The sequence below is a fragment of the Macrobrachium nipponense genome, chromosome 21 (genome assembly GCF_015104395.2).
Source record: "Macrobrachium nipponense isolate FS-2020 chromosome 21, ASM1510439v2, whole genome shotgun sequence".
In the NCBI taxonomy this organism is placed as follows: Eukaryota; Metazoa; Arthropoda; class Malacostraca; order Decapoda; family Palaemonidae; genus Macrobrachium; species Macrobrachium nipponense.
Genome location: NC_087212.1, coordinates 10,972,500 through 10,989,567, shown reverse-complemented (window position 1 = coordinate 10,989,567; position 17,068 = coordinate 10,972,500). Strand labels below are relative to the sequence as shown.

The 17,068-nt window shown below is 39.1% G+C and overlaps 1 protein-coding gene across 1 annotated transcript in view; it reads left to right on the top strand.

Annotated features, from left to right (window-relative positions):
- Window positions 1-279: 279 nt before the first annotated feature.
- Window positions 280-17,068, top strand: part of LOC135197783 (MAP kinase-activating death domain protein-like) — a 312,071-nt gene continuing 295,282 nt past the window's right edge. Inside the window, 1 exon segment of the mRNA XM_064224890.1 lies at window positions 280-621. The gene's annotated coding sequence lies outside the window, so the exon portion shown is untranslated.

The window sequence follows — 17,068 nt, the reverse complement described above, 5'->3', positions numbered from 1 at the left end:
CAACACGTCTGCTGATAAGGAGGTCTACGTAACAGGTTTCAAGTGCGGACGTCCGCCGCTAGAGAAAAACTGCGACATTGGCCCGCCCGACGAGTGTTTTAATCCCATCAAGTAATCCAGAGGGACGTCTGTATATCGTTAATTATTTTTCAAAACTCATATCGGGGAAACTTATCTACTTGCTGCGATAGGAGGCGCACGAACTCACGCACACACCGGAATCTCTAATCGATACTAGACAGGGGGCGCGGCGCTCTTGTGGGACGAACTGCGCATGCGCCCCGCGGTTGCCAGGGTTACCGTTTTACGTCGATAAATGTGGATTGGCAAAGTGATAGTATAATACCGATATTTCCCGTCACTGCGAGGCTGACGCTTGTGCGCTGCATTTCCCAAGCTGGACGAAGGCCTAGGTCGCCCGGGAAGCTGGGAGGGAGAGAGAGAGAGTGAGAGTGAAAGCCAGAATTTCTTTGTTATCAGGACTCAAAGAAATGTCTTCGTGACAGACACTTATTACCCTGCTTGGCAACATCATGGACCTCCGTCATTGATTTCTTGTATACTACGACGGCTCTCACACACGTCTAGCTGCTCGAAGTAACCGCTCGTCCACGATTCCAGGTAGAATACTTCGTTTTTCCTCCGTACTCCCGACCCTAGTGCTTGTTCTGCTGTAGTGTTGCCCCTGCCGAAGTCGCTGCTTGCAGTGTGTTCAAGTGTTTTCCCTTCCACGTCCTGTCAACTCCAGTTATCTTCGCCAGTTTGCTTGTTATGCTGATGTGGCAAGAGCCCTACACCCCGCTCTTACGTGTATAAAGGCATGATTTTCTTGACTTTTTTTCGTTACGTTACGTTGATTTACGTTGATTTTGGGAGTAGATTGTTTTATGATTTGCTTGTAAACGGAATGCTGCTGCTGCTGGAGTACTAAGTCGCACGAAACCACTCTTGGAGCTTCTTTGGTGGTGCTCGATCAGTGCTCTCCTTGGTTGACGGAGCAGGTGACCCAGTTAGGTTAAGTCGTCTTGCTGTTGTTTTCGTGTTTCTGTAACCTTCGTTTTTCAATGTGGAACAAATGGTTTAGTGGGGGAGTGGTTCAGATTAGGAGTGTTGCACTTGCACCACATAATTGCGTAATTCACTCTTGTTTGCTCGCGACAGCCGTAGTAGGCCTAGCGATTGCATAGGCTTACTTTCAAAGGCAGGACGCGTGTTCATGCTTTTGTTTTCCTATTTCTGGGCTGTTTGCTTCGTTTGTTGTATGACGTCACAGGGGAGAACTTAATACGGGTAGCCCCACATGCTTGTTTATTACCGATGAGATTATTATAAAGTCTTCTTCATTGTGACTAAAATCGTATCTTTTAATGTATTGAATTTTGTTTCTCATTCATCGCAGCAGTTCCGATTTTTGAGTCTGTACGAATAATATATACACTTCTGGTGTACTGGGTCCGTGTGTATTTCTTTAAATGCACGTGCTTGATAGGGAGGCTTTCATTACGACTCCTAGTTAATTATACCTATGGCACTTAAGCTGCAGGAGCGAAAGACGTATAATTCAGTAGACATATTTAGGAGTTGCATAAATATCAGTCATCAATATGTATGTGAAAGGAGCAAGAGAGGAGGGCGTGGGGCGGGGGTTTGTGGGTGGGTTGAGGGTTGGTTTAAACAATCAAACAAACTCCAGAGATACCTGGCTACTGAACCACTGACACCAATTGTGATGGTGTTTGTATATGCCGTTCATATTTCACAGGTGTCCCACGCCACAAGTGTTCTTGTCTCGCGTCACCGTTAACACGAGGGCTCCGGGATGGTGTCTGAACAGATGAACCATCTCTTGTACCTTGCAAACAAGCCTTTTGGAAGACCACTTGGCTATATTTGATTCCCAGGTAGCATTCACCTCATTATCGACAAGAGATTGCAGTTGTTTGGGATTTTGTAATGATTTCCATTGCAATAATAACGTAAGCCATTTCAGTCTTTGTAGACCTTGCAACCGCTCCCAGTTGGCGTGATGCAATGAATGGTTGCTGGCATGTGTACGTAAATGAAATGGTCAGATGTCCAAACAGAGTATGGGGAACAATAGGGAGTAGTTCTTGTAAATCATTTTAAATGTGTCATGTGATCTCTCTGTGTGTCCTAGTTTCAGTCTCCCTTAATTTATGTATACTGGTTTTTAGTGTTTTGTAAGGTCACGGCCGCAAACGTTTAACTGGCACCAAGTTGCAGTATGTGTGAAGTAGTACTAGATCTCGTACTTTGGTTATGGTCGGGTAACTTGCAATTTTGATCTGTCATTGGTTGAGGCTTTAAATTTGTAGTATTCGATTTGAAATTATATTGAAGGTTACAGTCTCTTATCAGTCAAGTTTTTTTTCTGCATTTTAAATGAGTCAACCCCTAAAAAGTGATATTAGTTAATTGAATTTAAATGGTTTAACAAGAGCAATCCTCTTTTGGTAGATTCGGTCAGACATATTTTGAACGTTGCCCTTGAATGCCATTTTAGGGACGTTTCTATTATTATTATTATTATTATTATTAGTTATTAGTATTATTATTATTATTATTATTATTATTCTTATTATTATTATTATTTATTATTATTATTATTATTATTTCTTATTATTATTCATACTGAAGTAGTAGTAGCGGTGTCTATATTTTTATTTTTAAACGTGGATTGATGTTATATTATCATTATTAGCATCCTGGTGTGTTCGTAGAAAACCGGCTCGATCGTCATTTAGTGTGTGTATGTATACTTGTTTATATATATATATATTATATATATATATATATATACATATACATATACATATACATATACATATACATACATACATACATACATACATACATTACATACACACACACATACATACATGCACACATATACATATACATGAGCTGGCACGCATGTAATACATTAATTCTTCTTTATGGCGTTTCTTCGCCATGGGTTTTGGGGGCGATCTGTTTTGTTATGTAATTTGTTTTTACACCCATTGAGGAATATCCTGATAACCGTAAAGACTTTTTCTAAGTTGCTTTTACTCGTTGCCGACTTAGAATAGTATTGAAAGTCCTTTATATTGCATTTGGTACTTGGTAGGGAGTTACCATATTTTTGAGTTATAGTACCCAATTTTTGAAATTTTCTTTTGTTTAGATCTGGGGGTTGGTAAACCTGTTGTATAAATACCCCTGATTCTCTCTCTCTCGGTCTCTCTCAATCCTAGCCTCTCTCTCTCGCTCTCCTCTCTGTCTCTCTCTCCTCTCTCCTGTCCAAGTAAAAAGAATAAATGGGGCCCCTGTTTTTGACAATCATTGAAATAGTAATTATAATAAGAATAATAATGTTGATACTGAACTCCCATAACTACCGTTTTAGCTTTTGTGGTGGCTGACTTTTTAGCCTCAAGATACCCAGTTAGTGAAGCTACCAGAGAGTGCATTACACCCAAAAGGTATTAATCCGACTTTAACCTGGTGTTCTTGAAGCATAGGCACCCAACTAGCATAATGGAACTGTTCTTTTGACCTAGAGGGGTTAGATCACGCTGCTTGGGTAGAAACAGTTCAATTACGCGGTATAAGAGTGAAGTTGTTATTAATAATTCGAACATTTTTTTTTATCCAGTTTTTCTATTTTTTTTTTTTATTAGGGTTCAGTGCTGTGTAAGGCCTATGAATTACTTTTTGTTTATTTCACCAGTGCTGTGTAGGCCTATGATACTGTTTTCATCAGTGCTGTGTAGGCCTTTATGCTACTGGTTTTTTCATCCATGCTGTGATAGGCATGATGATACTGTTTTCACCAGTGCTGTGTAGGCCTATGATACTGTTTTCATCAGTGCTGTGTAGGCCTATGATACGGTTTTCACCAGTGCTGTGTAGACCGATGATACTGTTTTCACCAGTGCTTTGTAGGCCTATGATACTGTTCACCAGTGCTGTGTAGGCCTATGATACTGTTTTCACCAGTGCTGTTTAGGCCTATGATCTGTTTTCACCAGTGCTGTTAATCGGATATCCGCAGTTATCTCCTCTGATATTCTCTCCCGCTTTGTAGATGACCTCTTCATTTCGTCTTAAAGATCATTACTAACTGTACGGAAATGAATGAATTTAAACTCTTCTAGTAGGAGGGCACATCCCTTGTGTCAAAAAAGAAATTTTTAGGTATTAATATTTTGACCGTAGGCGAACTTTGGTTGCTCGTTTGAAAATAATTATAGAAAAATTTCTGGTAGGGTTAAACATGATGAAGGTTTTGGAAATTACATTTTGCAGATTATCAAACACTTAAAAATATTCTCAAGGATGCAAAATATTCTCATCGGCTTCCTCAAAGAGGTTAGGTTATGTCGGTACGGGAACCTGAGGACATCACCAATTTCTGGCCTAGGGGCTGATGAAGGGAGTTTGTTTTAGTCCTAGTTTGTCAGTCTACTGGTGTTTTAGGGCTAGTTTGTCCATCTATTGGATTTCTAGGTTTTAACGAAGAAATCGGCTGCAGACATTGAAGGAAGGTCACCCAGGCATCCTTAAGGTTTAGGGATGTTAACATTGTCTAAGATTTTTTTTTTTTCAATTAAGTACCAACGGATCCCCATTTGGCAACGTAATAGAAGTTCCGGTTTGCAGGTACTTCTGTGGCACAGGAAGTATTCATATTTCATTATAAAACACCTGGAAAGTATAATCATACTGATTATACCTTAGCAGGTGTTTCATTGTAAAAACTTCAACGAATGACATTTTATTCCGAGAAAGCTATTGGTTTTGAAATGTGCAGGAATGAAAATCCAATTATGTTGGGTTCTAGCGCTGGGTTGTGTTGGGAGTTGGTGAGACGGAAAGAGAGTAAAGCACGCTGTAGCTCCATATTTTCATGGAGATATTATGTCATGTGGGATTGGTTTTTACCTAGATATTAAGATATCAGTTAATGATTCGTTCTAAGTGTTACGACTGCATATCTCGATAAGCTATGACAGGCAACGGTAACACGTACTGTAGCCTGTAACTCCATACATTTAATACGGACGCGACGTCTGGTGATTATAGTCATTTTATGATGATTGTTTGGCCACCTCAGCTGTGAGTTATTTGTCGGTTAAATGTCGTCATGGGGGATATTGGAAATTGGTCCCTGTCTGCGGCTTGTGTTGCTCCAGTAGATTCACATCACCCGTGCATCTGATGTCTAGGCCAGTCCCTTACGACGCTCCTGATTGGCTGTTGATGAGCCAATCACAGGGCTGGAAACTCTCAGTCTCTCGAGAGAGTTCACATAGGCAGGATGTATGTCCCACCCCTCCTAAGGGATACGTCTTTTAAAAGTATCCCTCAGGAGAGGTGGACATACATCCTGCCTTTGTGAACTCTCTCGAGAGACTGAAAGTTTCCAGCCCTATGATTCGCTTATCAATAGCCAATCAGGAGCGGCGTAAGGGACTGGCCTAGACATCAGAGGCACGATTGATGTGAATCTACTATGGTATTCTTGGCGGGGATATCGTGTATGATGCCGGTTTGGATTAGAAATAAAACGGTCTTTTGAAAACTATTTCAATGTACTTTGATTTCCCAAGGTTTTCTAGGAGTTCTTAATCGTTCAAATTTTGTGCTCCCAAAATGATCACGCGTACGCTAGTGTTCAGCGATGTTATATTACCAAAGCTTCTGATAAAATGTTTTGGGTATAGTTTCGTCACAGGTTACTTGAGACTTAAGTGGAAGGGTTGCTTCAGTTTTGGATTTTTTAAATTACTTTTGGTGGAGAAGGTAAATTCAAATGAATTCATCAGTAAGCACCAGGGTGCTGAATAACTGAACTGTTCCAGAAATAGATAGATAATAATTGACCAGAGATCCTCGAGTTACTAGAAACTTTAGATGAGATATTTTACGTAAGCTTTGCCTTACAGATCTTCGTTTGTTCGAAGCATCAGATGAAGGTTGCTACCCTTTGGGTGTTTAGCAATATTTTTTCAGTCTTTAAACTGTGTTGATCCGATCATCTCTTATTATGTTCTCCAGTGTCCGAACTTGGTAGTTCGTTGAGTTTTAGTGGATAACACAAGGTCGATGAATTGCCAAGAAGCTCCACATTCAGGTAATTTATGTTCATTTTGAGATGTGTGCCCTTCTTGAATTAGGTTAGATAAGGTTAGTTAGGAAAGGGTTTGAAACGACCTCTTGTTTCAGATCTATCTTGCTTTAAATGCTCTTGCGTAATAAGTAGTATGTTGCCTAGTTCGGTTTGTAGTGGCCGTGCATATTGTGCTTTCATATATATATATATATATATATATATATATATATATATATATATATATATATATATATATATAATTATTTTGTTTCTCTTATTGCTGTCGGAATGAGTTAGCCTAAATTCAAATTTTCTTTTCCTCCCCTTTTAAAAAGAAAGAAAAAAAAAAAAAAAAAAAAAAAAAAAATACAACGTCCATGGTTAGGTCCTGATAAGTAAAATTTGAACGTGCACTTTCGGTCGAAAATTTGGGGGAGGGGTGGCGGTTAGGGGGCTGTCGAGATTGGATTGAATGAAAGCCAGGATTTTGCACCCTCTCATATTGACCTGGAAAAGAAAAAAAAAAAAATTCAATTCATTAGTAAACCGAGAAAATTGAATTTTAGAACCAAATTTCCTATTTCACCATAAGTTTAAGTTTTGTTGTTGTTGCTAATTAAGACACTGAGTTTTCCGGCTGCACTAAAATTATGACTATAGCAGATTCACATGAACCGTGCATCTGATGCCTAGGCCAGTCCCTTACGACGCTCTTGATTGGCTGTTGATAAGCCAGTCACAGGGCCGGAAACTCTGTCTCTCTCGAGAGTTCACATAGCCAGGATGTATGTTCCACCTCTCCTGATTGATACTTTTGAAAGACATACATCCTGCCTATGTGAACTCTCGAAGAGTCTGAGAGTTTCCAGGCCTGCGACTAGCTTCTCAACAGCCAATCAGGATCGTCGTAAGAGACTGGCCTAGTCATCAGATGCACGGTTGATGTGAATCTACCATAGCATCGCAGACTATATCAGATTAGAGGAGTTTATGATCCAGTTGGATTTTCTCCGATTAAAACGCCTCGGTGAAGAGTTTTCATTTTAACCAGGCGTGAATCTCGAGGCCAGGAGGAGGAGTAGGAGGAGGAGGACTCTCGTAGTCGGGGGAGATCCGACCGGCAAAGAAACCTCTTGAGTTTTACATTTTCAAATGTCGAGTGTCTTGCGTAAGTCGAGGGTCGGTTACGTTCTCGAGATATTGCTTAACCAGAATTTCAGCGCAGTGAGGCAGTCTTTCGTATCAAAAGTTTATTTATTTATTTATTTTATTTATTCTTTTATTTATTTTTATTTACTTATTTATATATATATATTTTATAATCAGGGAAGGGTCATAAAATACAACCTAGACAGTTAAGAGATGTTTTTCATTAGTCTATGCATATTATCGTAAGGCTTGAAGAACGGACTTGGAAAAAATTCACCGAAAGTCGAAGTATCAACATTAAGGGCTGGTTTGAATCGCCTTTGTCATGATGCATAATAATTTTTACTTCAAAGTATAGAAAAAAGTGCCATTTGTAAAAGAAGACCCCAGGAAGGTAGGTCAGTGATGCATCCAGTCAGTAATCTTGATTTCGTGGACACAGCTGAATCTGTTACATAATCTTTAGATTTGCGATCATTTTTTCTGAATTCCACTGCTCTTAGAAATTGTCAAATGCAATATATATATGACTGATAGGCGGGAGTTATATTAAGACTTATTCCTTGAGAGATTTCAGCAAGATCCTATTGATAGTTTTTGATAAAAGGTACTGAGAAATGAGCACAGGCCTCAGAAGATGGCTACGAGAAATGAATTTAGGGGAATGCAGTGAAAAGCGTATGAGTAATAGAAAGAAATGAAAAGAAGTAGGAGACAAAAATGGACCAGTTTGCCACTACTGGAAAACACTTCCAGTTGGATGCAAGAAATAAGTGGGATTCTGCGTGTATTGATTATCATGAAGGAGACAAAGATTTTGTATGCAACCGAAATGAACTCATTTTCCCCTCTTTCTTCTTCGGGGATGGTTTTTGTTCTGTGTTTGTTCTTTGATGCATCTATTCTTACTGTCATTTAACGTTCTGTCTAGTTTCATCTCTGCTACACATTTGTCTGGCATCTCTGTATGCATTCATCGATAATATGATTTTCACTTGCTCTTTCTAATATTTGTCGATATTCCAGACTTAAAACACTGTCTGGTATGGCAGAGCTATTAATTGTTGCTTTACTAGTAATAGTGTCCTTTCAAAGTTGAGGAACACTTAAATGAGTTACGTCATGACTTTACGCAGTGAACTCATTAGTGTATTTACTTTGTTCCTTATTTATATTAATGTTAATCTTTTCTTCCTTTTTTTTCAATTGCTAAGCACCATTATCGCTTCTTAACTGACCGTCGTGACGGTATATTTCAAGTTGTACCTCTGACTGAATGTCAACAGTCATTATTACATAATAATATATATCCTTTTTGGTTTTGTCGTTTTATGTTTTTTCACCAGAAATAGCGAGCCATTTGGTGAATATTGTGATTTTAGGTTAAATTAAACGGCCCTTCGTTAAACATACTGCTTTATGAACAGAATGTTTATTTTCAAATACTTTGATCCGTCAGCAGTTGGAAAATATGAAATTTTATAGGATTTATTCATATATTCATTACTTTTGAACCGTAAGAGAGTGTCGTTGTCGACTATAAATTTATGCTATTGACCAAATTATGTTCAGAAAGAACATAATCATGTATTGTGTCGAAAGTGACCTATGGAATATTTGAGAGCCTAATTGTATTAGGAATTTGTATATTGAAATGTTAGTATGTTGAAATCTTTGCCTTGACCAGTTCTTCATTCTTTTTATGTCCTGCTTTTTACCCCTGTTCATTGTTTTGAACAACGGAGTATTTTTGGGTAAAAAATTTAATGGAATAAAAAGAAAAAGCTTTTCCGAGGACTCATGTTATGTAACCCAATAGTATTTGCTACATGATCAGAGTTACCAAGACCCTTTAAGTTTGCCCTCGTAGGGCGGGGTAGTGTTGTCACTGCACCTTATATGGTGCAATGTAGGCATTACTTAAGGTTCTTTGCAGCGGCCCCTCCGCCCCAAGATGCAACCTCTTTCATTCCTTTTACTGTACCTCCGTTCATATTGTCTTTCCTCCGTCTTATTTTGCACCCTCTCCTAACAAATGTTGAATTGTGCAACTGTGAGGTTTTTCTCCTGTTACAAATTTCAAACGGTTCAGTCCTGAATGACCTCATAGGTCCCAGCACTTGGCTTTTGGTCTAAATTCTTTATTCTATTCTATTCTTTATGTTTGCTCTAAAGAAAAATATGAGGAATAAAATTTTGTCTGCCGTCATTATTTATTCACATATGACTTTTGACGTCAAAAACATTCATTATCAAAGTCCTTGAACTGCATCTTGTGACTGAAGTCAAACAGTGAACACGAGAAGGCCCAGACACATATTTTATGTAAATTGCACTTATTCAGTGGCACACTCATTGGAAGGTGTGCAAAAGGTCTTTGAGAAAGAACAGTTGTGGTGCTTTGGTAAATTATTCCATCTCTCTGGGAAGGGAAGACATCCAAATGCTTCGATCGGTTTTAAAGTGTGTTGCTCGTAGGGCCATTGTTCCATATTTCAGTTTGCTTCAATGACTTTTGTCCCCGTAGGGGGGGTAGTGCCTTCAGTGCACCTCATTCGGTGCAATGTAGGCATTACTTAAGGTTCTTTGCAGCGTCTCTTCGGCCCCTAGCTGCAACTACTTTCATTCCTTTTACTGTACCTGCGTTCATATTCTCTTTCTTCCATCTAACTGTCCGCCCTCTCCTAATAGTTGCTTTATAGTGCTACTGCGAGGTTTTCCTCTTTTCACACCTTTCAGGCCTTTTGCGGTCCTTTTCCGTTTCAGCGCTGAATGGCCTTAGTTGCCCCAGTGCTTTGCATATTGCCAAAAATCTATATAAGTCAAATCATAATCAAAATCAAAAGTGACTTTTGTAGTAGTGAGACAGGCATTTTGGCACTGAATTTACCAGTGGTGTTTGGCATCGTCTCTCTCTCTCTCTCTCTCTCTCTCTCTCTCTCTCTCTCTCTCTCTCTCTCTCTCTCTCTCTCTCTCTTTGTGGGGAAGGTAAAAGCCATTAGCTTACAGGTGAAATTGTATTTCCTACCCCATACCTCTTGATAATCAGCTTGCGAACATAAGGCGTTTTTCTAAGTAGGAAGCTCTTTCTCGAGAAACGCATCAACTTTGGAGGCTGAATTATCCTACCATGAAAAAGAGAGGGAGAGGTGAATTTACGTTGATGCTGTTCTTTATTTCTTCTTCTGCCGCTTCTTCTTCCACCAGAAGTTGTAAACAGCAACAGTGTGGAAGAGTTTAAAAGAAAGCCAGACAAAATCATTAGGACACTGAACGAACAGTAAAATCTGCACCTGCAGACAAGTGAGCACACGATGTCTCCTCGGATGGACTAACAAGTCTTTGAGACATCTTAATCCTTGTAACTCCTTGTAACTCTTCTCGAGAGTGAGGTAAGCCTAATACGTTCATCATGACATTTCATTTTCGGCCGTCAATTACACGCTTCGTCTTTTCGGTCACTTACTGTGTTGTAAATTCCCTTCGACTGAACTCTACTGAAAGCCTTTATTTCGTCCTCGTCTTGGCTCAGTACTTTGTTCTTGTTAGCTCCAGGTTGCTCGGTGGCGTTTGGGCATTAAACGTCTTTCAGTCAATTAGCCTGATCCCTTCCGCCTGCAGAACGCCCTCTTTTCCACAGTAAGGCCAGGCGGCGCTCCTTCTTGCATCTTTCTTGCAGATGCTTGCTTGCATCCTTTTTGCCTCGTGATAGATTGTAATGCCGCATGGCCTTGCTTTTTTTCGGTCTATTACTTAGCATTACCTCGCGACTTGCATGCACTCCTTCCGGGTTGCAGGGTTTTGCGAGGCTGATAACAGTTTTTTGCTTCCGTAATTTTCCTTCGCCATTTATTGCTCTCTCTCTCTCTCTCTCTCTCTCTCTCTCTCTCTCTCTCTCTCTCTCTCTCTCTCTCTCTCTCTCTGGGTATCCGTTTTCCCTTCAATTTTCATCAACACTTACTTCAAACGTATGGGAATACCACGTCCCTAGACCTGGCTTCGCAAATCGGTGTCCTCTTCCGACCAAATATTGTTGAACTTCAGTCCCCTTACAGCTGTATATTGCACACTAACCCTCCCCCCTTCTCTCCTCTCTCTCTCTCTCTCTCTCTCTCTCTCTCTCTCCTCAACACATTCATCACTGGAACCTCTTCACATACAAGATTTGTCTCTCTTTCTCTCTCTCTCCTCTCTCTGATCTCTCTCTCTCTCTCTCTCTCTCTCTCTCTCACAACACATTCATCACTGGAACCTCTTCACATACAAGATTTGTGACACATGGAATAAACTGCCACCAGAATGCTCCTAGAGATAAGTGAGGACTCGATGTCTCCTCGGATGGACTTGTAAGTCTGAGGCATCCTAATCCTTGTAACTCTCTCTCTCTCTCTCTCTCTCTCTCTCTCTCTCTCTCTCTCTCTCTCTCTCTCATTTTGCGCAGCACCTGCCTCCACCTCAAACGTAAAAGTTTAAGCCGGTAAGTGGGACTTAAGGCGGTTGCTGCATCGAAGCAGCCTGAATTATTATGATGGACATGGAAGTGTTCGAATGTTGCGTAATATTCATTATGGTTGGTTAATCCAGCGTCACTTGGTTAGGTCTTGGAGGAAATAGATTGGGATCGGATACTGGCGGCTCGTTCCTTTAATTTGCTCTTGAGCTAGATCTCAAACTTATGATTTCGTCAGATATTTCTGTATTCACGCATGTAGCTGTCAGGTTAAAAAGGGTTGTATGTCTTTTTCATAGCCGCCCTTCTGCATCCCTTAGCTGATTACATAGGGGAGGAAGGGGGCGACGCTAAAAGATTGTATACGGTCTTTTTACTCATCTGTCCACTTTCTCTCAGAAGCTGTCATAACTTTTTGTGCACTCACCAGCTCCAATTTTTATCCTCGTTTAATACAAACCCATAGAACCAACCTTTCAGTAATGATAAAAGTTCACAGGTCATTTGTGACTTCGGGAAGTTTTCATTAAATAGAAAAAAAACTAGTATTGAAAGCTATCGAACGATGGATGGGGGTAACTCGCTAGCGAACGAAAATGTCTGGACACAATTTCAGAGCCCATTTGTGAAAGTTTCCGCTGTTGGCTCAATTACTCTGTAAACGAAGAGTTATGAACAATCACCCCCTTGCAACAACAAGGTATAGAAGTTAAGGACGTTAATGACGCTTTTGAATGAAGTTGCTAGCACAGCAACAACGACAGGACAGTGACAACACCGCGGCGGGGTTGGGGTGGGGGGGGTGGGGGGGGGGGCGGATTTCAACACCGTTAAGTTCAAATCTCTGTTGTCATTCAGCCTCGAATCTTAGTTGGCCCTGTTCCTCTTGTCTTTTTAAGAAGCTGGAAACTTTTACTTATTGGCTATCATCGAGAGAGAGATTCTCCAGGAACTTTAAATGGATGGAGAAACGCCGGATAACCGACATATCTGAACGGTTTGCAGCTTGTCTTAAGAAAAAATTTATAGGTCACTTCAGATTGTGCTGATGACTTGTATGTGAAGTAGGAATTTGACTTGGGGAGATACCTAGTGGTCTACTACGTAGGCTACCATTAAGTTTTATATGTTTGATGTTGAAGAGTTCCTGGTTTTGGTTATTTTATTTATTTATTTATTGGCCTTTTCCACCTGAAGTAAAACTAAATGGCTTATTAACTCTATCTAGCATGGCCGACACGGTTAACGGTAAACATGTGTAAAGTGAATTTGTTTCCATTTATCTGGCGCTCTCAGGTGTTAACTTGATGAGTAGTATTTATATGCATATTTTAATGGGAAACGTTCTCACATTATTATTTTAAAAAAAGGACTTTCCAGTTCCTGGTTTACGCTACATGTGTTTTTTAATTTTTGACACGGTATATATTGGCCAATTTACGATCAGTTAAGCCCTTTTTATCTACTTTGCATTTTTGGCATGTCATTTTGTACAAGAATGAAGCGTATACAGCATAATGAGCGCCTCAGTGGCGTGGTCGGTTTGGCTTTGGCCTGCCATGGCGGCGAGTTCAATTCTCGGGCATTCAATTGAAGGGTCAGAGATGTGCATTTCTGGTGATAGAAGTTCACTCTCGACGTGGTTCGGAAGTCACGTAAAGCCGTTGGTCCCGTTGCTGAATAACCACTGGTTCCATGCAACGTCAAAACACCATACAAACAAAAAAACAAACAGCATAATAAAGTGATGTAAATTATCTCTAAATACGCATCACTCCTATGTATATGGATATTTCAGAAGATAGCCTCATCTTTATGCAGTTATCGCATCTCTTAACGCACGACCTTTCAACCTTTGAAAAAGTCGCTGCTAAAATTTAAGGTCAAAAGGCGTTAAGATTACCAGCATGTTTGGGAGCATTGGCTATTTGACATTTAGTCTTTGATTAATTCCAATTCTTACAGAGGCCTTTATTGGGTACGTTTTAACCGCCAGCCTACGTTCCAGTAACCCGATCTCTGTCACAGACAGGGTTGGTGATTTTTTTTTTTTTTTTTTTTTTTTTCTTCAAAATAAAAGAATTAAAAATTCAGTGATTTATTTGATTTTTCATTTATTTGATTTTTTTTATTATTTTGTTTTTTTATTTGTATGTTTTTTTTTCAATGTTTTTTTTCTCAAAATGTATTCTATGACAGAATTACAATTGATTTATCTTTTAGGTTTCCAGTTCTGGCCTAAAGTATGTATTTACAATTTTTTTTGTATCAAAATAAATAGATGCAGTACAGTTATGTTTAAGTTTTTATTACCCTCAAAACACTATTTTTCAATTGTTTGCTTTCAAATAAAAACAAATCATAATTTTTTAAATGGAAATATCAATGATTTAATCACTTGATTGAATCAGTTTGATTTAATCATTGCTAACCCTGCTCACAGATTACTTTTCTTTGATGTATTTTGAAAGTTTGAAAATGTGTTTTTCCAGTGTTCGAGAGCATCTGCATTAGATGTCTCATGTTGCATGTTGGTTTACGATATTGTTGCCAGTATAAGGCCTTCGGTTTGTCAGTCAGAGTTGTAAATCTTGTTAAAATTCCTTCCCCGGTTTACGTCACTCATTTGTTCATCGCTACGAATATTGGCAATAATGATAGCGGCGAATATTGGCAATACTGATAGCGGCGAATATTGGCAATACTGATAGCGGCGAATATTGGCAATAATGTTTATCCGTTGTGGCAAAGGTGCTCCATTCTAGTTAGAGTCTGATTTAAGGATGTTTTTCAATCTAGTTAGAATAGGCAAAATTTTTATACGGAAATCTGGTGGTTTGGTGTTTCTGTAACAGGTGATGCCTTCAGGTGATTTTATGAAATAAAAAAAATGAAAATTTGCATTCTGAAAAACAAGTACGACTTCTGAAGCATGAAACACTAATGAATAAATTCTTGTAGTGAAAGTTGGGTCGCATCTGCAAGATGGGCTAAGCGTTCGACAAATTGTAAAGGGGACGAAATAACCAGTTCCCCAAAGGAAAAAAGTTAATGAATGGAGTGCCAGACGGAGCAGAGTGGCGAAATGACTTTTCTCCTCTGGCACTACTTCGGTCAAAATAACCCCAACGTAAACCCACCAGGGAGGGAGAATTCATTACCTGGAACAAATAGATAACGAAATGACGCACCCGAAGCGAAACTCGTCTGGAAGAGGTGTATTGAAGATTAATGTCATGGAGTGAATTCACTGGCACAAAGATGTATTGACGAATTGCGGTGTTATTGGGCAGTGGGATGAGGCAATAGTCGTCATTAGTCATTAAGTGAGGCATGAAAATGCCGACGTATTTCATCCACAGTTTTATGTTAATTTTGTTACTACTACTACTGCTACTAATAATAATAACGATGATAATAATAATAGTAAATAATAATTGTAATAATAATATGATATGATAAGTCCACACTTTTGTCCGTATTATCGAATAATAATAATAATAATAATAATAATAATAATAATAATAATAATAATAATAATAATAATAATAATTGATCATAAGCCCTCACTTCTGTCCATATCAAATAATAATAATAATAATAATAATAATAATAATAATAATAATAATAATATATTTTTGATATCATAAATCCTGACTTCTGTCCATATTATCAATTACTCCACATTCATTGTTGGGCTATGTATTTATGAGCTGTTCCTTCAGCGAGAGTTTGTGTTCGCATTTGGTCAGCTGAATCTAAAACGAAGCATCTCAGGTTACAATCTTATTCACCGTATGGTTATTTATTGTCATTCACTTGAAATGAAAGCTCTAATACCGCAGAGCATCAGTATTGGCAACACAAGAGTATCTGATGGAAGAGCAAAAAGACGCTTGCATCATTGTAGCTCTTATCCCCCTGAGGTAAAAACAACATAAAATAAAATAAAAAGTTTTATCTTGGTTTTGTTAATATTGTCGAATATATTACTTGCCGTTTCATAGAGTTGACGTCGCTTTTGAATTTCATTACCCCTTTCTCCACTAGTTTAGGGATTAGTAATACAGCGGAAATCAGAAGTATTCCGGATGAACTTTCTCAATAGTTATAATTAACATCAGCATGAGTTTACCCTTGTTAGAATTGCTTTAGCAAATCGAAAACGTTCTGTAATTATTATTATTATTATTATTTTTTTTTTTTTTTTTTTTTTTTTTTTTTTTTTTTTTTTTTTTGTGTTTTTTTTTTTTTTTTTTTTTTTTTTTTTTTGCTCTATCACAGTCCTCCAATTCGACTGGGTGGTATTTATAGTGTGGGGTTCCGGGTTGCATCCTGCCTCCTTAGGAGTCCATCACTTTTCTTACTATGTGTGGCCGTTTCTAGGATCACACTCTTCTGCATGAGGCCCGGAGCTACTTCAGCCTCTAGTGTTTTCCATATTCCTTTTCAGGGATCTTGGGATCGTGCCTAGTGCTGCCTATGATTATGGGTACGATTTCCACTGGCATATCCCATATCCTTCTTATTTCTATTTTCAGATCTTGATACTTATCCATTTTTTCCCTCTCTTTCTCTTCAACTCTGGTGTCCCATGGTATTGCGACATCAATGAGTGATACTTTCTTCTTGACTTTGTCAATCAACGTCACGTCTGGTCTGTTTGCACGTATCACCCTATCCGTTCTGATACCATAGTCCCAGAGGATCTTTGCCTGATCGTTTTTCTATCACTCCCTCAGGTTGGTGCTCGTACCACTTATTACTGCAAGGTAGCTGATGTTTCTTGCACAGGCTCCAGTGGAGGGCTTTTGCCACTGAATCATGCCTCTTTTTGTACTGGTTCTGTGCAAGTGCCGGGCATTCACTTGCTATGTGGTTTATGGTTTCATTTTTCGTATTGCACTTCCTACATATGGGAGAGATGTTATTTCCGTCTATCATACTTTCGACATATCTGGTTCTTAGGGCCTGATCTTGTGCCGCTGTTATCATTCCTTCAGTTTCCTTCTTTAGCTCTCCCCTCTGTAGCCATTGCCAATTGTCATCGCTGGCTAGTTCTTTAGTCTGTCTCATGGATTGTCCCGTTGCATTGGTTTGTTGTGCCAGTCCTCTGTTCTTTCTGTCTTTCTCCTGTCTCTGTATATTTCTGGGTCTTCGTCTACTTTTATTAGTCTTCTTCCCATGCACTCTTTAGCCACTCGTCTTCACTGTTTTTCAGATATTGCCCCAGTGCTCTGTTTTCGATGTTGACGCAGTCCTCTATACTTAGTAGTCCCTCCTCTCCTTCCTTTCGTGTTATGTATAGTCTGTCCGTATTTGCTCTTGGGTGTAGTGCTTTGTGTATTGTC